This window comes from Stegostoma tigrinum, unplaced genomic scaffold, assembly GCF_030684315.1.
Source record: "Stegostoma tigrinum isolate sSteTig4 unplaced genomic scaffold, sSteTig4.hap1 scaffold_255, whole genome shotgun sequence".
NCBI lineage: Eukaryota > Metazoa > Chordata > Chondrichthyes > Orectolobiformes > Stegostomatidae > Stegostoma > Stegostoma tigrinum.
In genome coordinates, this window is record NW_026728188.1 from 12,819 (window position 1) to 37,908 (window position 25,090).

The window sequence follows — 25,090 nt, forward strand, 5'->3', positions numbered from 1 at the left end:
GACTTTAGTTGAGGTGGTGGATAATCTTTTCACATTAAAGAAAAAGGGTTGGTACAGCACTTAAAATGAAATAACATTCAAGGCAACAGGCCTATTGCTAAAACATGAGCCGAATGTGAACTTAGTGTGGCTTCAGTGGTTACAGACACAATGGAATGAAGTGCTTGTCCAATTCACACGGATGATCCCTGGAATGGTAGGCTTAACCTATGATGAATGGCTAAGGATCCTGGGATTGTACTCACTACAGTTTAGAAGGTTGAGGGGAGAACTAATAAAAACTTACAAGATAATGTATGGTTTAGAAGAGGTGGACGCTAGGAGGTTGTTTCCGTTAGGAGGGGAGACGAGGACCCGTGGGCACAGCCTTAAAATTCGAGGGGGTCAATTTAAAACTGAAATCAGACGACATTTCTTCAGGCAGAAAGTGGTGGGCTTGTGGAATTCATTGCTGCAGAGTGCAGTGGAGGCCGGGATGTTGGACGCCTTCAAGGCAGAGATCGACAAATTCTTGATCTCAAAAGGAATCAAGGGCTACGCGGAGAGTGCAGGGAAGTGGTGTTGAAATGCCCATCAGCCATGATTTAAATGGCGGAGTGGACTTGATGGGCCGAATGGCCTTACCTCCACTCCTATGTCTCATGGCCTTATGGTCTAATTCTGGAGAATTCTCTTATTCTATGATTCTGGAGCAGGGGACAGTAAGTGGACAGCACAGGACAATTCACCTAACTTCTCCTTTACCAATCTTCTGTCTGCCTCCCCACTTCTCCCTATTTTTTTCAGAATCCCCTTCTCCCCCCACCATTTTTGAAGAAGGGTGTCGACCCGAAACATCAGCTTTCTTGCTTCTCTGATGCTGCTCGGCCCGCTGTGTTCATCCAGTTCTACTCCTTGTTCTCTCAGATTCTCCAGAATTGGCAAGTTCCTACTATCTCTCGAGGAAACTGACTTGTTTTTGCACCCAAACTGTGGTGAGAATGTGGAACGCACCGACTGTGTGGATGGTAGAGGCAGAAACCATGATAACACTTAACAAGTCTTTGATTGGTCATTTGCGATACCAAGGCATACAAGGCTCTGGGTCGAGTGCTGGGAAATGTGATGAGAATAGTTCGGGACTCGCATCTTGTGAGGGCACATACAATTTGCTGAAGGGTCTGTTCCATTGCCATAGCACTCTATTATGCTGTCCCTCAATGATCCTATGACAAGTAAGTGAAGGTTTGCACAAACAGGTACTTTTCAAGGACAATGCCAAAAGGAAAACTGATGCACAGACAAAGTGCATGTAAGAATTTAACCAAGGATTAACACCATTGAAGAGCTGGAATTTGTGCCAATGCACCAAACGTGCAGATGAAAATGCAGTGTCCAGTTTGATTGCAAACTGCAACAACCACCAGTTAGTAACATGATCAATGGAAATATCTGAATGCCTGCTGTTGTGATCTCAAGCATTTACCTGCGTCGAGTGAAACCCACCACCATAGTTCTGTTGCATCGTGAGCCACCTCGCAATCGGTGTTGCATAGTCAATATCATTCCTTGACAATGCTTGAAGCAAGGCATAAGCAGTGGTTTCCACAGTCATCGCAAAAGCCTGTGCTGCTTCAATTGGATACGGCTTCTCGTCCTCCAACAATGGAGGCTTTCCAGGAACCGACATCACAATCTGTCATTTGAGAAAGGGATTAGCTGAGAATAAAGTTTACATCATATAGATTTTTGTTTGCATTTCAACAACACAACAATGGTTTTGCTGGTCAAGATCCAGCATTGTCTCACCACTGATGTCGAGAACATTCTCCATACTTCCCGCTCAGTGATGGGTCCTTTTGTTTGGGAAAAATAGGCACCTTCGAATGCAAATGAATCAAGATGAGCTTTAGTTTCTCATCAGGCTACATGGCAGTTATTACAAGATGTTACGAACAAAAGGTGAAGGAGCAGATGAAACCATTCATAGCATCAGTCTGGATGATCTTCTTGCGCTCATCCTGAGGAGGCATCACAGATCTTAACTTACACGCAATTCAAATTATTTCACGCAATGACAAGACTGAATGTTCTGGATACTGCAAATGCCATAGCACCTGGCAGCATCCCACAAACTGTATTGGAACAATGTGCCCCAAGGTCAGCACACCAACAGTAAATGTTTTCCAGTACATTTTTAAACACTTGCGACACTCACATTTCAGAGAAAGATGACCTATCACGCAATCGGCAGACAAATTGTCCTGACCAATTATGACCTCAATGTATTCTCAATCATCAGCAAAGTAATGAGGCCGACGAGGGGAGAGGCCATTCTAGACTTGGTGCTCGGAAACGAGCCGGGGCAGGTATCAGATCTTGTGGTGGGAGAGCATTTTGGTGATAGTGACCATAACACTCTCTCATTCTACATAGCTATGGAGAAGGAGAGGATTAGGCAGAATGGGAGGATATTTAATTGGGGAAGAGGAAACTATGATGCGATTAGACACGAGTTAGGAAGCATGGACTGGGAGCAGTTGTTCCATGGTAAGGGAACTATAGACATGTGGAGATTGTTTAAGGAACAGTTGTTGGGAGTGATGAGTAAATATGTCCCTCTGAGACAGGCAAGACGGGGTAAGATAAAGGAACCTTGGATGACGAGAGCGGTGGAGCTTCTAGTGAAAAGGAAGAAGGTAGCTTACATAAGGTGGAGGAAGCTAGGGTCAAGTTCAGCTAGAGAGGATTACATGCAGGCAAGGAAGGAGCTCAAAAATGGTCTGAGGAGAGCCAGGAGGGGGCACGAGAAAGGCTTGGCAGAAGGAATCCGGGAAAACACAAAGGCATTTTACACTTACGTGAGGAATAAGAGAATGGTCAAAGAAAGAGTAGGGCCGATCAGGGATAGCATAGGGAACTTGTGTGTGGAGCCTGAGGAGGTAGGGGAAGCCCTAAATGAGTTTTTTGCTTCTGTCTTTACGAAAGAAACGACCTGTGTAGTGAATGAAACCTTTGAAGAGCAGGTGTGCATGCTGGAATGGATAGAGATAGAGGAAGCTGATGTACTGAAAATTTTGTCAAACATTAAGATTGACAAGTCGCCAGGCCCGGATCAGATTTGTCCTCGGCTGCTTTGGGAAGCGAGAAATGCAATTGCTTCGCCACTTGCGAAGATCTTTGCATCCTCGCTCTCCACTGGAGTCGTACCTGAGGACTGGAGAGAGGCAAATGTAATTCCTCTCTTCAAGAAAGGAAATAGGGAAATCCCCGGCAATTATAGACCGGTAAGTCTCACGTCTGTCGTCTGCAAGGTGTTAGAAAGGATTCTGAGGGATAAGATTTATGACCATCTGGAAGAGCATGGCTTGATCAAATACAGTCAACACGGCTTTGTGAGGGGTAGGTCATGCCTTACAAACCTTATCGAGTTTTTTGAGGATGTGACTAGTAAGGTTGATGAGGGTCAAGCTGTGGATGTGGTGTATATGGACTTCAGTAAGGCATTTGATAAGGTTCCCCATGGAAGGCTCATTCAGAAGGTCAGGAGGAATGGGATACAGGGGAACTTAGCTGCTTGGATACAGAATTGGCTGGCCAACAGAAGACAGCGAGTGGTAGTAGAAGGAAAATATTCTGCCTGGAAGTCAGTGGTGAGTGGGGTTCCACAGGGCTCTGTCCTTGGGCCTCTACTGTTTGTAATTTTTATTAATGACTTGGACGAGGGAATTGAAGGATGGGTCAGCAAGTTTGCAGACGACACAAAGGTCGGAGGTGTCGTTGACAGTGTAGAGGGCTGTTGTAGGCTGCAGCGGGACATTGACAGGATGCAGAGATGGGCTGAGAGGTGGCAGATGGAGTTCAACCTGGATAAATGCGAGGTGATGCATTTTGGAAGGTCGAATTTGAAAGCTGAGTACAGGATTAAGGATAGGATTCTTGGCAGCGTGGAGGAACAGAGGGATCTTGGTGTGCAGATACATAGATCCCTTAAAATGGCCACCCAAGTGGACAGGGTTGTTAAGAAAGCATATGGTGTTTTGGCTTTCATTAACAGGGGGATTGAGTTTAAGAGTCGTGAGATCTTGTTGCAGCTCTATAAAACTTTGGTTAGACCGCACTTGGAATACTGCGTCCAGTTCTGGGCGCCCTATTATAGGAAAGATGTGGATGCTTTGGAGAGGGTTCAGAGGAGGTTTACCAGGATGCTGCCTGGACTGGAGGGCTTATCTTATGAAGAGAGGTTGACTGAGCTCGGTCTCTTTTCATTGGAGAAAAGGAGGAGGAGAGGGGACCTAATTGAGGTATACAAGATAATGAGAGGCATAGATAGAGTCGATAGCCAGAGACTATTTCCCAGGGCAGAAATGGCTAGCACGAGGGGTCATAGTTTTAAGCTGGTTGGTGGAAAGTATAGAGGGGATGTCAGAGGCAGGTTCTTTACGCAGAGAGTTGTGAGAGCATGGAATGCGTTGCCAGCAGCAGTTGTGGAAGCAAGGTCATTGGGGTCATTTAAGAGACTGCTGGACATGCATATGGTCACAGAAATTTGAGGGTGCATCCATGAGGATCAATGGTCGGCACAACATTGTGGGCTGAAGGGCCTGTTCTGTGCTGTACTGTTCTATGTTCTATGTTCTATGTTCTAATGCAACATCTGGATGACAGTGCTGTCAAACAGTTGCACACTGAGGCTCAGTTTACTTTTCGTCATGCCACACTTCTCGCAACCTCATTCAGGATTTACCACAAATATGATCAGAGATCCTGAGCTTGAAAAGGAAGGAAACTGCAATCTGTCATTTCCACCCTGGCAACTTCTGATTGAATGTGGTGTTCAGCAGAGGAATAGGAAGTTGAGTCAGTGGCATTCACTGGATACCTGCACTGGTTGAAGTCATGTCTTCACTTGAACCAAAGTGGAGACATGAATGTTCATTGAATATTGTCCAGGTGTCCAGCAGAATTCATGACTTTTCCAACAGTGAAGTCAACGATGAGAAAATACAGTGAGACTTGGACAATTATCAGGCTTGGCCTGACAAAGGATAAGTAACATTTGCACCACACAAGTGCTAAGCAGCAATCAGCTCCAACAAGAGAGAATATGACCATATCACAAAATTCCATGTCCTTACCATCATCCTTACATTTGGTTTAAATGTGCAAGTGTTATCCAAGCCATGCAGGGCGATGGGCCAGGTGTTGGAAATGAGGTTAGAAAAATTCAGTGCTTGTCTTTGACTCTCACAGAATCCGTGAGCTTAAGAATTTATTTCTCCTGTACTGTAGACCACTGAGGTGCTTGGCTATCCACTTCATCAAGGTTAACACTGATCTAAAACTAAACTGGAACGGTTATATAATCAGCAGTAGCCAGGTCCGTTGTACAAACCGCCCTGCTGTGGGACAGGGTCAGGTAAATCCAAGTGAGTGATCGTGGTTGGAGACTCATTCGTTGGGGGCATAGTTTCTGTAGCCACATTTGAGATACCAGGGCTGTGTGTTGCCTCCCTGGTGCCAAGGTCAAGGAAATCTCTGAGTGGTTGCAACAAATTCTTAACGGGGAGGGTGAGCAGCCAGAGGCCATTGTGCACATTGGTACCAATGACGTAGGTAGAAAGAGGGATGTGATCCTGCGGACTGTGTACAAGGAGTTGGCAAAGAGGCTGAAAGGCAGGACCTAGAGGGTAATAATTTATGGGTTGCCACGAGTGCCACATGTTAGTGAGTTAAGTCAGAGAAAGATAGGTGAGATGAATGCATTGGTTAAGGAGCTGGTACTGGGGGCAGGCTTTCAGCTTCATGGATAATTGCGACCGCTTCTTGGGCAAGGGGTGACCTGTGTAAGAGGGATGGGTTGCACCTAAACTGAACGGGAACAAATACCCTCAACAGGGAGGTTTGCTAGTGCTACTTGGGAGGATTTAAAGACTGGCAGGCAGCTGGGAACCAGAGCAGCAGGTCAGCAAGTAGATGAATTGATGGCAGGTACATGCTAGGACCAATAAATCAGAAAAGAATGGCAGCCAGAGACAGGTACATGAACATGGTGGCATGAACAAGCTGAAATATGTTTATTTCAGTGCAAGGAGTATTATAGGTAAGGCAGATGAGCTTAGAGCCTGGATCAGTACATGGGACTCTGATGTTGAGGCCATTACAGAGGCTTGGTTGAGACAGAGACAGGACTGGCTGCTCAATGTTCCAGGGTTTCATTGCTTTAGACAAGATAGAGGGGAAGGTAAAAGAAGGAGGTGCACTCCGAACCTGTGGGAAATGTTACATCTGCACCTCGAAAGGACATTCTGGAGGGCTTGCCCACTGAGGCAATAGAGGGAGCATTGAAAAATAAGATAGACACAATCACTCTGATCAGATTAAACTAATAGCCTGCTCCCCTGTAGCCACTGACACACTGAGGAACAAATATGTAGGCAGCTTTTGAAACGATGCAATAACTCAGAGTTGTCACAGTCAGTGAATTTCACCTCCCCGGTATTGACTGGGACTCCCTAACAACAAGAGTTTAAATGAGGCTGAATTTGTTAAGACTATCCAAGAGAGTTTCTTGACACAGTATGTGGATAGAAGATGGGCCATACTGGACTTTGTCCTGGTCAGGTAACTGGTGAGAAGGGTGGGAAAGCATTTTGGAAATAGTGATCACAACTCCTTCAATTTTAAGATTGCTATGAAGAAGGACAAGTCAGGACCTTGGGGGAGAGTAAATTATATCAGTTTTAGGTAGGAGCTGGGGAGTGTTAATTGGGAGGAGCTGTCACATTTGCCATTTGGGAATTGTTTAAAGGCCTGCTTATGAGTTTAGGATCAGGAAGGAGGAAGGACAAGGATGGCAAGGTAAAAGACCCTTGGATAATTGGGGAGGTTGTGAAGTTCGTCAAAAGGGAAAAACAAAAATATGTCAGGTTTACGAAGCTAAAATCGAACAGGGCCGACATAAAGAAAGCAGAGAAAGAAAGGCTATGAAATGACCTTGGCAAGGAGGGTTGAAGGAAATCCCAAGGCATTCTGTGCATACATCTAAAACAAGGGGATAAATAGCAAGAAGGTACGACCATTCAGGATAAAGGAGAGAACTTGTGTTTGGAAGCAGAGGATGTGGGCAAGATCCTAAATGAGTACTGTGCATCACTATTCACTCAGGCGAAGGGTATGGAGGATAGTGGGATTTGTGTGGAGCATGCGAATATGATAACAGCATTTTGAAATCAAGAAAGAGCATTAAGGTGGATAAGTCCTCAGGACCCAATGGTATCTACTCAAGGTTTTTGAGCGAGGTGAGAGAGGAGATTGTCGGGGCAGTCAGCAATATCTTTGTATCCTTGGTAGCCACTGGAGGGGTACTGGAGGATTAGCAAGTTGCTAAATGTTCTTCTTCTGTTCAAGAAGGGAAATAGGGTCAATCCAGGAAACTCTCGACTAGCGAGTTTCTCATCGTTCATTGGGAAGCTATTGGAGAGAATTCTTAGGGATTGTATTTATCTGTATTTGGAACAGCATGGCCTAATTAGGGACAGTCAGCATGGCTTTGTGCAGGGCAGGTCATGTCTTCCTAACTTGACTGAATTTTTTGAGGAGGTGACGAATGTGATCAATGAAGGTAGAGCAGTGGATATTGTTTTCATGGATTTCAGCAATACTTTCAACAAGGTGCCTCATGGTAGGATCATCCAGAAAATTAAGATGCACCGAGTCCATGGTGGCTTGGATGCTTGGATTCACAACTGGCTTGCCCAGAGAAGACAGAGGCAAGTGGTGGAAAGGTGCTTTTCAGGCTGTAGATCCAGGACGATTGGTGTTCCGCAGGGATCTGTGCTGGGACCTCTGCTGTTTGTGGTCTATACAAAATGACTGAGGTGAAAATATAGATGGATGGGTTAGCAAGTTTGCAGACAATAGAATGATTGGTAGAATCGTGATGAGTGTAGACGTCATAAAAGGATACAGATCAGTTGCAGAAACTGCAAGTGGATTTTAATCCATTAAATGTGAGATGCTCCACTTTGGGAAATCAACTATTACGGAAAAATATACAGTTAATGGCACCCCTCAGTGCAGACCCCCTCAGTGCAGAATTGTTAAGGTGGGAATGCAGGTGCACTCAATCTGTTCATTGAGAACTGTCGACGTGATATCACCTCAATTTCTCTGTTCCCCGCACCAAACCCAACCTACGTCCTGCCCAACTGACTGCCCTCCACGCACTCATATCTCACCCTGACTTTGTTATTAAGCCTGCCGATAAGGTGGTGCTGCTGTGGTCTGGTGAGCTGAAGTCTATCTTGCAGAGGCTGAGCGCCAGCTCTCAGATACCTCCTCCAACTTCTCCTGGATCATGACCGCACCGGGCCATTGTATCTACTACAGTAACTGATCTTGGTCTGTCCGGTGATCTTCCCCCTCTGCTTCCAAGCTGAAAGGCCACAGCTCCCCACAGGTTGCTCCTACGCCCCCTAAAAATCCACAAATGAGACTGTCCTGGCAGACCCATTGTTTCAGCCTGTTCCTGCCCCACAGAACTCATCTCTTCCTACCTTGACTCAATCTTCTGTCCCCTGGTCCAAGCCCTGCCCACGTACATCCAGAAATACTCTGACATCTTACGCAGGTTTAAAAACATCAGTTTGCCGGTTCCAGCTGCGTCCTCTTTACCATGAACATGTAATTCCTTTACACATCCATTCCCCACCGGGAGGTTCTTCGGGCTGTCCTCTTCTACCTGGAGCAAAGAACTGAACATTCCCCTCACACCACCACCCTCCTCCACTTGGTCGACCTCATCCTCACCCTCAACAACTTCTTGTTTAACTCCTCTCATTTTCTTCGGGTAAGAGGAGCAGCTCCGGGCACCTGCATGGGCCCGAGTTATACCTGTCTCTTCACGGGGTACGTGGAACATTCCCACCCACAACACTTTCTCCGATACATCAATGATATCATCCGGCTGCTTCTCTCTCTTGTCTGAAATTGGAAAACTTCATCAACTTCGCCTCCAATTTCCGTCCTGCCCTCACTTTCACCTGCTCTATCTCTGACTCCACCCTTCCCTTCCTCAACATTTCTGCTTCCATTCCTGGGGGTAGGCTTCGCACTAATATCCATTACAAACTCTCTGACTCTCACAGCTACCTGGTCTATATATCCTCACACCCCACTTTCTGTGAAGACTCCAACCTCTTCTTTCACTTCCTCCATCTCCATCGAATATGTTCTCATGAGGCCAACATCAACAAGGGAGCCTGCAAAATGTCCACCTTCTTCCTCAACTGAGGATTCCCCGGCTCCGCAGTCAACAAGGCCCTCAACTGTGTCCAACCCAGCTCCCGCACTTTTGCCCTCACCTTTTCTCTTCCCTCCCAAGACAGCAATAAGCTTCCACTTGATCTTACCTATCAACCCACATGCCCACATCCATACAAACATCAGGCACCATTTCCACCACCACCAGCAGGATGCCGCCACCAGACACATATTCCCCTCCTCTCCCTTATCCGCCTTTACCGGAGGACACGGAGGAAATGCAAGCAGACACGGGGAGAACGTGCAAACTTCGCACAGACGATTGCCCGAGGCTGCAATGCGAACCACTGAGCCACCGTGCTGCCCAGAATCTTGGTGGTGTGGATGAGCAGAGAGATCTCGGTGTCCATGTGTGTAGATCCCTGAAAATTGCCACGCAGATTGATAGGCTTGTTCAAAAGGCGTACGGCGTGTTAGGTTTTATTGGTACAGAGATTGAGTTTCGGAGCCATGAGGTCATGTTGCAGCTGTACAAAACACTGGTGCAGCCGCGCTTGGAGTATTGCGTACAGTTCTGATCGCCACATTATCGGAAGGATTTAGAGGGGGTTTGTTAGGATCTTGTCTGGTGTGGAAGGAAGGTCTTATGAGGAAAAGCTTCGAGACTTGAGGCTGTTTTTGTCAGAAGAAGGTGAAGAGGCAACTTAATGGAGACATACAAGATAATCAGAGGATTAGATAGGGTGGACAGCGACAGCCTTTTTCCTCGATGGTGATGGCGAGCACGAGTGGAGATAGGTTTAAATTGAGGTGAGATAGATATGGGACACATGTCAGAGGGAGGTTCTTTATTCAGAGAGTAGTATGGGTGCGGAATGCCCTGCCTGCAACAGGAGTAGATTGCCAAGTTTAAGGGCATTTAAATGAACATTGCTAAATATATGGATGGTAATGGAATAGTGTCGGTTAGATGGGCTTCAGGTTGGATTCACAGGTCGGCGCAACATCGAGGGCCGAAGGGCCTGTACTGCGCTGTAATGTTCTATGTTCTATGTCATAATACTTCAGTGAATTCTGGTTACCCTGCCGTAGGAAGAATGCTGTTAAACTATACAGAGTGCAAAAATAATTACAAAAGGTCATTGCCGGGACTGGAGGGTTTACGAGGAGTGGTGGATAGGCTCGGACTTTTTCCCTGGCATATCGGAGACGAAGGGGTGACTTTCCAGAGGTGTAAAAAATCATGATGGGCATTGATAAGGGGAATAGCCAAGGTCGGGGAGTCCAAAGCTAGAAGGGAGGAGGTTCAAATGTGAAAGGGGAAAGATTTAAAAGTGACCCGAGAGGCAACTTGTCGCACACAGAGGGTGGTGCGTGAATGCAATGAGCTGCCAACAGACGTGGTAGAGGCAGATAATATTACAGTATTTAAAAGACATTTGGACAGGTACACAATGAGGAAAGGTTTAGACGGATACCAAACGCAGGCAAATGGGACCGGTTAAGTTTGGGACACCTGGTCAGTACAGATGATTGGGGCTGAAGGTCCTGATTCTGTGCTGTATGACTCTATGAATCTATGACTGAAGAGCTAACTAGGTGTGTGGATGAGGGCAATGCATTTGATACAGTCTACTTGGGCATCAGCAAAGCTTTTGACAAGATCCCCCATTTGAAGACTGTTAGAACAGGAAACAGTCCATGGGATCCGAGGACACATGTGCACAGGAAATCATAACTCATGTAATTTGAATGAGTTTTTTAAAGTAGTAATGAAGAGCATTGATTAAGGCAGAAAGATGGACGTATATGGGCTTCAGTAAGGCGTTCAAGAAGGTTCCTCACAGAGGTCCAGTAGGGAAGTTAAATCACACGGAGTACAGGGAGAGCTAGCCATAGAACATAGAACGTAGAACATTACAGCACAGTACAGGCCCTTCGGCCCTCGATCTTGTGCCGACCTGTCATGTCGATCTCAAGCCCATCTAACCTGCACTGTTCCATGTACGTCCATATGCTTGTCCAATGACCACTTAAATGTACCGAAAGTTGGCGAATCTACTACCGTTGCAGGCAAAGCGTTCCAATCCCTTACTACTCTAATGACTTGGACGAGGGGATTGAAGGATGGGTCAGCAACTTTGCAGACGACACAAAGGTCGGAGGTGTCGTTGACAGTGTAGAGGGCTGTTGTAGGCTGCAGCGGGACATTGACAGGATGCAGAGATGGGCTGAGAGGTGGCAGATGGAGTTCAACCTGGATAAATGCGAGGTGATGCATTTTGGAAGGTCGAATTTGAAAACTGAGTACAGGATTAAGGATAGGATTCTTGGCAGCGTGGAGGAACAGAGGGATCTTGGTGTGCAGATACATAGATCCCTTAAAATGGCCACCCAAGTGGACAGGGTTGTTAAGAAAGCATATGGTGTTTTGGCTTTCATTAACAGGGGGATTGAGTTTAAGAGTCGTGAGATCTTGTTGCAGCTCTATAAAACTTTGGTTAGACCGCACTTGGAATACTGCGTCCAGTTCTGGGCGCCCTATTATAGGAAAGATGTGGATGCTTTGGAGAGGGTTCAGAGGAGGTTTACCAGGATGCTGCCTGGACTGGAGGGCTTATCTTATGAAGAGAGGTTGACTGAGCTCGGTCTCTTTTCATTGGAGAAAAGGAGGAGGAGAGGGGACCTAATTGAGGTATACAAGATAATGAGAGGCATAGATAGAGTTGATAGCCAGAGACTATTTCCCAGGGCAGAAATGGCTAGCACGAGGGGTCATAGTTTTAAGCTGGTTGGTGGAAAGTATAGAGGGGATGTCAGAGGCAGGTTCTTTACGCAGAGAGTTGTGAGAGCATGGAATGCGTTGCCAGCAGCAGTTGTGGAAGCAAGGTCATTGGGGTCATTTAAGAGACTGCTGGACATGCATATGGTCACAGAAATTTGAGGGTGCATCCATGAGGATCAATGGTCGGCACAACATTGTGGGCTGAAGGGCCTGTTCTGTGCTGTACTGTTCTATGTTCTATGTTCTACTCTCTGAGTAAAGAAACTACCTCTGACATCTGTCCTATATCTTTCACCCCTCAATTTAAAGCTATGCCCCCTCATGCTCACCGTCACCATCCTAAGAAAAAGGCTCTCCCTATCCACCCTATCTCACCCTCTGATTATTTTATATGTTTCAATTAAGTCACCTCTCAACCTTCTTCTCTCAAATGAAAACACCCTCAAGTCCCTCAGCCATTCCTCGTAAGACCTTCCCTCCATACCAGGCAACATCCTAGTAAATCTCCTCTGCACCCTTTCCAAAGCTTCCACATCCTTCTTATAATGCGGTGACCAGAACTGTATACAATACTCCAAGTGCGGCCGCACCAGAGTTTTGTACAGCTTCACCATAACCTCTCGGTTCCGGAACTCGATCCCTCTATTAATCAAAGCTAAAACACTGTAGGCCTTCTTAACAGCCCTGTCAACCTGGGTGGCAACTTTCAAGGATCTGTGTTCATGGACACCGAGATCTCTCTGCTCATCTATACTACTAAGAATCTTACCATTAGCCCTGTACTTTGCCTTCTGGTTACTCCTGCCGATGTGCATCACCTCACACTTGTCTGCATTAAACTCCATTTGCCACCTCTCAGCCCAGCTCTGCAGCTTATCTATGTCTCTCTGCAACCAATCCTTTGTCACTCTCCACAACTCCACCTATCTTAGTGTCGTCTGCAAATTTACTAACCCATCCTTCTACGCCCTCATCCAGGTCATTTATAAAAATGACAAACAGCAGTGGACCCAACACCCACCCTTGCGGTACACCACCAGTAACTGGTCTCCAGGATGAACGTTTCCCATCAACTACCACACTCTGTCTTCTTTCAGCAGGCCAATTTCCGATCCAAGCTGCTGTATCTCCCACAATTCCATTCCTCTGCATTTTGGACAATAGTCTGTTTTGGGGAACCTTATCGAACGCCTTGCTGAAATCCATATACTCCACATCAACCGGTTTACTCTCATCTACCTGTTTGATCACCTTCTCAAAGAACTCAATAAGGTTTGTGAGGCACGACCTACCCTTCACAAAACTGTGCTGACTATCCCTAATCAATTTATTCTTTTCTAGATGATTGTAAATCCTATCCCTCAGAACCTTTTCCAACACTTTACCAACAACTGAGGTAAGGCTCACTGGCCGATAATTACCAGGGTTGTCTCTACTCCCCTTCTTGAACAGAAGAACCACAATTGCTATCCTCCAGTCATCGGGCACTATTCCTGCAGACAATGATGAGTTAAAGATCAATACCAAAGGCTCGGCAATCTCCTCCCCGGATTCCCCGAGGATAAATCCCATCCGGCCCAGGGGTCATAGCTATCTTCACCCTCTGTAGGATTTCAAATACCTCTTCCTTGTGAACCTCAATCCCACCTAGTCCAGTAGCCTGTATCTCTGTATTCTCCTCGACAACATTGTTGTTTTCTAGAGTGAATACTGTTGAAAAATATTCATTTAGCGCTTCCCCTATCTCATCTGACTCCACACACAACTTACCACTACTATCCTTAATTGGACCTAATCTTACTTTTGTCATTCTTGTATTCCTTAAATACCGACAGAAAAGTTTACGGTTTACCCTGATCCTATCCGCCAACAACTTCTCATGTCTCCTCCTGGCTCTTCTGAGATCTCTCTTTCGGTCTTTCCTGGCTACCTTGTAACCTTCAAGCACCCCAACTGAGCATTCACATCTTATAGTAACAGAAGCCTTCTGCCTCCTCTTGACCAGAGATTCCACTTCCTTCGTAAACCATGGCTTCCGTGCTCTACAGCTTCCTCCCTGCCTGACAGGTACATACTTATCTAGGAAGCACAGGAGCTTTTCATTGAATAAGCTCCACATTTCTACTGGGCCCATCCCCTGCAGTTTCCTTCCCAATCCTATGCTGTCTAAATCTTGCCTAATCTCATCGTAATTGCCTTTCACGCAGATATAACTCTTGCCCAGTGGTGTACACCTATCCCTTTCCATCACTAAAGTAAACATAACAGAATTCTGATCGCTATCACCAAGGTGATCACCAACTTTGAAATCTAACACCTGGCCGGGCTCATGACCCAGTACCAAATCTGATGTGGTCACTGCACTCCAACTCCATGAGTCACTGCATCCCATTTCGCTAAGTCACTGCATCCCATTTCAGTCAGTCACTGCATCCCATTTCCCACAGTGACTGCATCTCCATTCCCCGAGTCACTGCACTTCATTTCCCTTGGTCACTGCATCCCATTTCACTCAGTCACTGCATCCCATTTCTCACGGACGCTGCATCCAATATCCGTCAGGTACTGCATCCCATTTCCAGAGTCACTGCATCCCATTTCCCTCAGTCAGTGAATCCCATTTCCATCAGTCACTGCATCCCATTTCACTCTGTCACTGCATTCAATTTCCATCAGTTGCTGCATTCAATTTCCATCAGTCACTGCATCCCATTTCACTCAGTCACTGCATCCCATTTCAGTCAGTCACTGCATCCCATTTCAGTCAGTCACTGCATCCTATTTCACGCAGTCACTGCAACCCATTTCACGCAGTCACTGCAACCCATTTCACGCAGTCACTGCATCCCATTCAAATGAGACAGTGCATCCATTTCCCTTCGTCACTGCACCCTATTCCCCACAGTCACCGCATACCATTTCCCTCAGTCACCGCTTCCCATGACCCTCACTCACTGCATCCCATTGCCCTCAGTCACTGCATCCCATTACCCTCAGTCACTGCATCCCATTACCCTCAGTCACTGCATCCCATTACCCTCAGTCACTGCATCCCCTTTCCATCAGTCACTGCATCCCCTTTCACTCAGTCACTGCATCCCATTTGACTCAGTCACTGCCTCCTACGTCACTCAGTCACTGCATCCCATTTCACTCAGTCACTCCCTCCCATTTCACTCAGTCACTCCCTCCCATTTCACTCAGTCACTCCCTCCCATTTCACTCAGTCACTCCCTCCCATTTCCCTCAGTCACTGCATCCCATTTCAATCAGCCAATGCATCCCATTTCAATCAGCCACTCCGTCATATTCACTCAGTCATTGCATCCCATTTCACGCAGTCACAGCATCCCATTTGACTCAGTCACGACATCCTATTTAACGGAGACAGTGAATCCTATTCAACTGATACAGTGCATCCATTTCCCTCAGTCACCGCACCCTATTCCCCACAGTCACCGCATTCCATTTCCCTCAGTCATCGCATCCCATTTCCCTCAGTCACCGTGTACCATTTCCCTCAGTCACTGCATCCCATTTCACTCAGTCACTGCATCCCATTACTATCAGTCACTGCATCCCATTACCATCAGTCACTGCATCCCATTTCACTCAGTCACTGCATCGCATTTCACTCAGTCACTGCATCACTTTTCACTCAGTCACTGCATCACTTTTCACTCAGTCACAGCCTCCCACTTCACGCAGTCACAGCCACCCACTTCACTCAGTCACTGCCTCCCAATTCACTCAGTCACTCTGTCCCATTTCTGTCAGTCACGACCTCCAATTTCAGTCAGTCACGACCTCCAATTTCAGTCAGTCACGACCTCCAATTTCAGTCAGTCACTGCATCCTATTTTACTCGGTCACTGCATCCTATTTTACTCGGTCACTGCCTCCCATTTCACTCAGTCACTGCCTCCCATTTCACTCAGTCACTGCATCCCATTTCACTCAGTCACTGCATCCCATTTCACTCAGTCACTGCATCCCATTTCACTCAGTCACTGCCTCCCATTTCACTCAGTCACTGCCTCCCATTTCACTCAGTCACTCCCTCCCATTTCACTCAGTCACTCCCTCCCATTTCCCTCAGTCACTGCATCCCATTTCAATCAGCCAATGCATCCCATTTCAATCAGCCACTCCGTCATATTCACTCAGTCATTGCATCCCATTTCACGCAGTCACAGCATCCCATTTGACTCAGTCACGACATCCTATTTAACGGAGACAGTGAATCCTATTCAACTGATACAGTGCATCCATTTCCCTCAGTCACCGCACCCTATTCCCCACAGTCACCGCATTCCATTCCCCTCAGTCGCCGCATCCCATTTCACTCAGACACCGCATCCCATTTCCGTCAGTCACCGCATCCCATGGCCCTCACTCACAGCATCCAATTTCCATCAGTCACAGCTTCCCATTTCACTCAGTGACTGCATCCCATTTCACTCAGTGACTGCATCCCATTACCCTCAGTGACTGCATCAGATTACCCTCAGTCACTGCATCCCGTTTCACTCAGTCACTGACACCCCCTTCACTCAGTCACTGACTCCCCCTTCACTCAGTCACTGACTCCCCCTTCACTCAGTCACTGACTCCCCCTTCACTCAGTCACTGACTCCCCCTTCACTCAGTCACTGACTCCCACTTCACTCAGTCACTGACTCCCACTTCACTCAGTCACTGACTCCCACTTCACTCAGTCACTGACTCCCACTTCACTCAGTCACTCCCATTTTAGTCAGTCACCGCACCCCATTCCACACAGTCACCGCATTCCATTTCCCTCAGTCATCGCATCCCATTTCCCTCAGTCACCGTGTACCATTTCCCTCAGTCACTGCATCCCATTTCACTATTTCACTGCATCCCATTACTATCAGTCACTGCATCCCATTTCACTCAGTCACTGCATCGCATTTCACTCAGTCACTGCATCACTTTTCACTCAGTCACAGCCTCCCACTTCACGCAGTCACAGCCACCCACTTCACTCAGTCACTGCCTCCCAATTCACTCAGTCACTCTGTCCCATTTCAGTCAGTCACGACCTCCAATTTCAGTCAGTCACTGCATCCTATTTTACTCGGTCACTGCATCCTATTTTACTCGGTCACTGCCTCCCATTTCACTCAGTCACTGCCTCCCATTTCACTCAGTCACTGCATCCCATTTCACTCAGTCACTGCATCCCATTTCACTCAGTCACTGCATCCCATTTCACTCAGTCACTGCCTCCCATTTCACTCAGTCACTGCCTCCCATTTCACTCAGTCACTGCATCCCATTTCACTCAGTCACTGCATCCCATTTCACTCAGTCACTGCCTCCCATTTCACTCAGTCACTGCCTCCCACTTCGTTCAGTCACTCCCTCCCATTTCAGTAAGTCACTGCATCCCATTTCCCTCAGTCACGGCATCCCATTTCCCACATTCACTGCATCTCCTTTCCCTCAGTCACCACATCCCATTTCACTCAGTCACAGCATCCCATTTCACTCAGTCACGGCATCCCATTTCACTCAGTCACGGCATCCCATTTCACTCAGTCACGGCATCCCATTTCACTCAGTCACTGCATCCCATTTCCCATAGTCACTGCATCTCCTTCCGCCATTAACTGCATCGCATTGAACTCAGTCACTGCATCACATTACCCTCAGTCACTCCATCCCATTTCACGCAGTCACTGCAACCCATTTCACGCAGTCACTGCAACCCATTTCCCACAGTCACTGCATCTCCTTTCCCTCAGTCACAGCATCCCATTTCACTCAGTCAGAGCATCCCATTTCACTCAGTCACTGCATCCCATTTAACTGAGACAGTGAATCTCATTGAACTGAGACGCTGCATCCCATTACCCTCAGTCACAGCATTCCATTTCCCACAGTCACTGCATCTAGTTACCCTCAGTAACTGCATCTACTTTCCTTCAGTCACTGCATCTCATTTCCTTCAGTCACTGCATCCCATTTGACTCAGTCACTACATCCTATTTAACTGAGACAGTGAATCCTATTCAACTGAGACAGTGCATCCATTTCCCTATTCACCGCACCCTATTCCCCACTGTCACTGCATACCATTTCCCTCAGTCACCGCTTCCCATGGCCCTCACTCACTGCATCACATGACGCTCAGTCACTGCTTCCCATGAACCTCAGTCACTGCATCACACTACCCTCGGTCACAGCATCCCATTTCCATCAGTCACAGCATCCCATTTCCATCAGTCACAGCATCCCATTTCACTTAGTGACTGCATCCCATTTCACTTAGTGACTGCATCCCATTTCACTCAGTGACTGCATCCCATTTTACTCAGTCACTGCATCCCATTTCACCTAGTCACTTCCTCCGACTTCGCTCAGTCACTGACTCCCATTTCACTCAGTCACTCCCTACCATTTCAGTCAGTCACTCCCTGCCATTTCAGTCAGTCACTCCCTACCATTTCAGTCAGTCACTCCCTACCATTTCAGTCAGTCCCTACCATTTCACTCAGTCACTGCATCCCATTTCCCACATTCACTGCATCTCATTTCCCTCAGTCACTGCATACCATTTCCCCACTGTCACTGTATCACATTTCTGTCAGTCACTGCATCGCATTTCACTCAGTCACTGCATCCCATTTCACACAGTGACTGCACCCATTTCACACAGTGACTGCACCCATTTCACACAGTGACTGCACCCATTTCACACAGTGACTGCACCCATTTCACACAGTGACTGCACCCATTTCACACAGTCACTGCATCTCCTTTTCCTCAGACACTGCATCCCATTTCACTCAGTCACTGCATCCTATTTCCCTCAGTCACTGCGTCACATTTCCGACAGTAACTGCATCACATTTCACTCAGTCTCAGCACCCCATTTCACTCAGTCACTGCGTCACATTTCCGACAGTAACTGCATCACATTTCACTCAGTCTCAGCACCCCATTTCACTCAGTCACTGCCTCCCAATTCATGCAGTCACTCCGTCCCATTTCACTCACTCAGTGCGTACCATTTCCCTCAGTCACTGCATCCCATTTGTATCAGTCGCGACATCCCATTTCCCTCAGTCACTGCATCCCATTACCATCAGTCACTGCATCCCATTACCATCAGTCACTGCATCCCATTACCATCAGTCACTGCATCCCATTACCATCAGTCACTGCATCCCATTACCATCAGTCACTGCATCCCATGACCATCAGTCACTGCATCCCATTACCCTGAGTCACAGCATCCCATTTCACTCAGTGACTGCATCACATTTCACTCAGTGACTGCATCCCATTTCACTCAGTGACTGCCTCCCATTTCCCACAGTCACTGCAACCCATTTCCCACAGTCACCGCAACCCATTTCCCACAGTCACTGCGTCTCCTTTCCATCAGTCACAGCATCCCATTTCCCTCAGTCAGAGCATCCCATTTCACTCAGTCACTGCATCCCATTTAACTGAGACAGTGAATCTCATTGAACTGAGACGCTGCATCCCATTACCCTCAGTCACAGCATTCCATTTCCCACAGTCACTGCATCTCATTTCCCTCAGTCAATACATCTCATTTCCCTCAGTCAATGCATCTCATTTCCCTCAGTCAATGCATCTCATTTCCCTCAGTCAATGCATCTCATTTCCCTCAGTCACTGCATCCCATTTCACTCAGCCACTGCATCCCATTTCACTCAGCCACTGCATCCCATTTCACTCAGCCACTGCATCCCATTTCACTCAGCCACTGCATCCCATTTCACTCAGCCACTGCATCCCATTTCACTCAGCCACTGCATCCCATTTCACTCAGCCACTGCATCCCATTTCACTCAGCCACTGCATCCCATTTCACACAGTCACTGCATCCCATTTCACTGAGCCACTTCATCATATTCACTCAGTCATTGCATCTCATTTAACTGAGACAGTGAATCTCATTGAACTGAGACGGTGCATCCCATCACCCTCAGTCACAGCATTCCATTTGACTCAGTCACTACATGCTATTTAACGGAGACAGTGAATCCTATTCAACTGAGACAGTGCATCCATTTCCCTCAGTCACCGCACCCTATTCCCCTCAGTCACCGCATCCCATTTCACTCAGTCACGGCATCCCATTTCACTCAGTCACGGCATCCCATTTCACTCAGTCACTCCCTCACATTTCAGTCAGTCACTCCCTCACATTTCAGTCAGTCACTCCCTCCCATTTCACTCAGTCACTCCCTCCCATTTCACTCAGTCACTCCCTCCCATTTCACTCAGTCACTCCCTCCCATTTCACTCAGTCACTCGCTCCCATTTCACTCAGTCACTCCCTCTCATTTCAGTCACTGCATCCCATTACCCTCAGTCACTGCATCACATTTCACTCAGCCAATGCATCCCATTTCACTCAGCCAATGCATCCATTTTCACTCAGTCATTGCATCCCATTTCACTCAGTCACAGCATCCCATTTGACTCAGTCACGACATCTTATTTAACAGAGACATTGAATCCTATTCAACTGAGACAGTGCATCCCAGGAACCTCAGTCACCGCACCCTATACCACACAGACAGCGCATCCCATTTCCTACAGTTACCGAATCCCATTTCACTCAGTCACTGCATCACATTTCACTCAGTCTCTGCATCCCATTTCACTCAGTCACTGCATCCCAATTCACTCAGTCACTGCATCCCAATTCACTCAGTCACTGCATCCCAATTCACTCAGTCACTGCATCCCAATTCACTCAGTCACTGCATCCCAATTCACTCAGTCACTGCATCCCAATTCACTCAGTCACTGCATCCCAATTCACTCAGTCACTGCATCCCATTTCACTCAGTCACTGCATCCCATTTCAGTGACTCCCTCCCATTTCTCTCAGTCACTACATTACATTTCACGCAGTCAGTGCATCACATGTCTTTCAGTCTCTGCACCCCATTTCACTCAGTCACTGCATTCCATTTCCCATAGTCACTGGGTCTCCTTTCCTCAGTCACTGCATCCCATTACACTCAGTCACTGCATCCCATTTCACTCAGTCACTGCATCCCATTTCCCACATTCACTGCAACACATTTCCCACAGTCCCTGCATCTCCTTTCGCTCAGTCACCGCACCCTATTCCCCACAGTCACTGCATCCCATGACCCTCACTCACTGCATCCCATGACCCTCAGTCACTGCATCCCATTTCACTCAGTCACGGCATCCCATTTCCCTCTGTCACGGCATCCCATTTCCCTCTGTCACGGCATCCCATTTCCCTCAGTCACTGCCTCCCACTTCACTCAGTCACTGCGTCCCACTTCACTCAGTCACTGCGTCCCACTTCACTCAGTCACTGCGTCCCACTTCACTCAGTCACTGCCTCCCACTTCACTCACCGCACCCTATTCCACACAGACACCGCATCCCATTTCCTACAGTTACCGAATCCCATTTCACTCAGTCACTGCATCCCATTTCACTCAGTCACGGCATCCCATTTCCCTCTGTCACGGCATCCCATTTCCCTCTGTCACGGCATCCCATTTCCCTCTGTCACGGCATCCCACTTCACTCAGTCACTGCCTCCCACTTCACTCACCGCACCCTATTCCACACAGACACCGCATCCCATTTCCTACAGTTACCGAATCCCATTTCACTCAGTCACTGCATCACATTTCACTCAGTCACTGCATCACTTTTCACTCAGTCACTGCATCACTTTTCACTCAGTCACAGCCTCCCACTTCACGCAGTCACAGCCACCCACTTCACTCAGTCACTGCCTCCCAATTCACTCAGTCACTCTGTCCCATTTCAGTCAGTCACGACCTCCAATTTCAGTCAGTCACGACCTCCAATTTCAGTCAGTCACGACCTCCAATTTCAGTCAGTCACTGCATCCTATTTTACTCGGTCACTGCATCCTATTTTACTCGGTCACTGCCTCCCATTTCACTCAGTCACTGCCTCCCATTTCACTCAGTCACTGCATCCCATTTCACTCAGTCACTGCATCCCATTTCACTCAGTCACTGCATCCCATTTCACTCAGTCACTGCCTCCCATTTCACTCAGTCACTCCCTCCCATTTCACTCAGTCACTCCCTCCCATTTCCCTCAGTCACTGCATCCCATTTCAATCAGCCAATGCATCCCATTTCAATCAGCCACTCCGTCATATTCACTCAGTCATTGCATCCCATTTCACGCAGTCACAGCATCCCATTTGACTCAGTCACGACATCCTATTTAACGGAGACAGTGAATCCTATTCAACTGATACAGTGCATCCATTTCCCTCAGTCACCGCACCCTATTCCCCACAGTCACCGCATTCCATTCCCCTCAGTCGCCGCATCCCATTTCACTCAGACACCGCATCCCATTTCCGTCAGTCACCGCATCCCATGGCCCTCACTCACAGCATCCAATTTCCATCAGTCACAGCTTCCCATTTCACTCAGTGACTGCATCCCATTTCACTCAGTGACTGCATCCCATTACCCTCAGTGACTGCATCAGATTACCCTCAGTCACTGCATCCCGTTTCACTCAGTCACTGACACCCCCTTCACTCAGTCACTGACTCCCCCTTCACTCAGTCACTGACTCCCCCTTCACTCAGTCACTGACTCCCCCTTCACTCAGTCACTGACTCCCCCTTCACTCAGTCACTGACTCCCCCTTCACTCAGTCACTGACTCCCCCTTCACTCAGTCACTGACTCCCACTTCACTCAGTCACTGACTCCCACTTCACTCAGTCACTGACTCCCACTTCACTCAGTCACCGCACCCCATTCCACACAGTCACCGCATTCCATTTCCCTCAGTCATCGCATCCCATTTCCCTCAGTCACCGTGTACCATTTCCCTCAGTCACTGCATCCCATTTCACTATTTCACTGCATCCCATTACTATCAGTCACTGCATCCCATTTCACTCAGTCACTGCATCGCATTTCACTCAGTCACTGCATCACTTTTCACTCAGTCACAGCCTCCCACTTCACGCAGTCACAGCCACCCACTTCACTCAGTCACTGCCTCCCAATTCACTCAGTCACTCTGTCCCATTTCAGTCAGTCACGACCTCCAATTTCAGTCAGTCACTGCATCCTATTTTACTCGGTCACTGCATCCTATTTTACTCGGTCACTGCCTCCCATTTCACTCAGTCACTGCCTCCCATTTCACTCAGTCACTGCCTCCCATTTCACTCAGTCACTGCATCCCATTTCACTCAGTCACTGCATCCCATTTCACTCAGTCACTGCATCCCATTTCACTCAGTCACTGCCTCCCATTTCACTCAGTCACTGCCTCCCATTTCACTCAGTCACTGCATCCCATTTCACTCAGTCACTGCATCCCATTTCACTCAGTCACTGCCTCCCATTTCACTCAGTCACTGCCTCCCACTTCGTTCAGTCACTCCCTCCCATTTCAGTAAGTCACTGCATCCCATTTCCCTCAGTCACGGCATCCCATTTCCCACATTCACTGCATCTCCTTTCCCTCAGTCACCACATCCCATTTCACTCAGTCACAGCATCCCATTTCACTCAGTCACGGCATCCCATTTCACTCAGTCACGGCATCCCATTTCACTCAGTCACGGCATCCCATTTCACTCAGTCACTGCATCCCATTTCCCATAGTCACTGCATCTCCTTCCGCCATTAACTGCATCGCATTGAACTCAGTCACTGCATCACATTACCCTCAGTCACTCCATCCCATTTCACGCAGTCACTGCAACCCATTTCACGCAGTCACTGCAACCCATTTCCCACAGTCACTGCATCTCCTTTCCCTCAGTCACAGCATCCCATTTCACTCAGTCAGAGCATCCCATTTCACTCAGTCACTGCATCCCATTTAACTGAGACAGTGAATCTCATTGAACTGAGACGGTGCATCCCATTACCCTCAGTCACAGCATTCCATTTCCCACAGTCACTGCATCTAGTTACCCTCAGTAACTGCATCTACTTTCCTTCAGTCACTGCATCTCATTTCCTTCAGTCACTGCATCCCATTTGACTCAGTCACTACATCCTATTTAACTGAGACAGTGAATCCTATTCAACTGAGACAGTGCATCCATTTCCCTATTCACCGCACCCTATTCCCCACTGTCACTGCATACCATTTCCCTCAGTCACCGCTTCCCATGGCCCTCACTCACTGCATCACATGACGCTCAGTCACTGCTTCCCATGAACCTCAGTCACTGCATCACACTACCCTCGGTCACAGCATCCCATTTCCATCAGTCACAGCATCCCATTTCCATCAGTCACAGCATCCCATTTCACTTAGTGACTGCATCCCATTTCACTTAGTGACTGCATCCCATTTCACTCAGTGACTGCATCCCATTTTACTCAGTCACTGCATCCCATTTCACCTAGTCACTTCCTCCGACTTCGCTCAGTCACTGACTCCCATTTCACTCAGTCACTCCCTACCATTTCAGTCAGTCACTCCCTGCCATTTCAGTCAGTCACTCCCTACCATTTCAGTCAGTCACTCCCTACCATTTCAGTCAGTCCCTACCATTTCACTCAGTCACTGCATCCCATTTCCCACATTCACTGCATCTCATTTCCCTCAGTCACTGCATACCATTTCCCCACTGTCACTGTATCACATTTCTGTCAGTCACTGCATCGCATTTCACTCAGTCACTGCATCCCATTTCACACAGTGACTGCACCCATTTCACACAGTGACTGCACCCATTTCACACAGTGACTGCACCCATTTCACACAGTGACTGCACCCATTTCACACAGTCACTGCATCTCCTTTTCCTCAGACACTGCATCCCATTTCACTCAGTCACTGCATCCTATTTCCCTCAGTCACTGCGTCACATTTCCGACAGTAACTGCATCACATTTCACTCAGTCTCAGCACCCCATTTCACTCAGTCACTGCGTCACATTTCCGACAGTAACTGCATCACATTTCACTCAGTCTCAGCACCCCATTTCACTCAGTCACTGCCTCCCAATTCATGCAGTCACTCCGTCCCATTTCA

The 25,090-nt window shown here is 47.6% G+C and overlaps 1 long non-coding RNA gene across 3 annotated transcripts in view; it reads right to left on the reverse strand.

The window, feature by feature from the left end:
* Positions 1–1,544: 1,544 nt before the first annotated feature.
* The window catches only part of LOC132208033 (uncharacterized), a 188,577-nt gene continuing 165,031 nt past the window's right edge, over positions 1,545–25,090 (reverse strand). For all 3 annotated transcript variants that reach the window (XR_009444146.1, XR_009444144.1, XR_009444145.1), the window contains one exon: positions 1,545–1,675. This is a non-coding gene — a long non-coding RNA (uncharacterized LOC132208033). The remainder of the gene's footprint in view (positions 1,676–25,090) is intronic.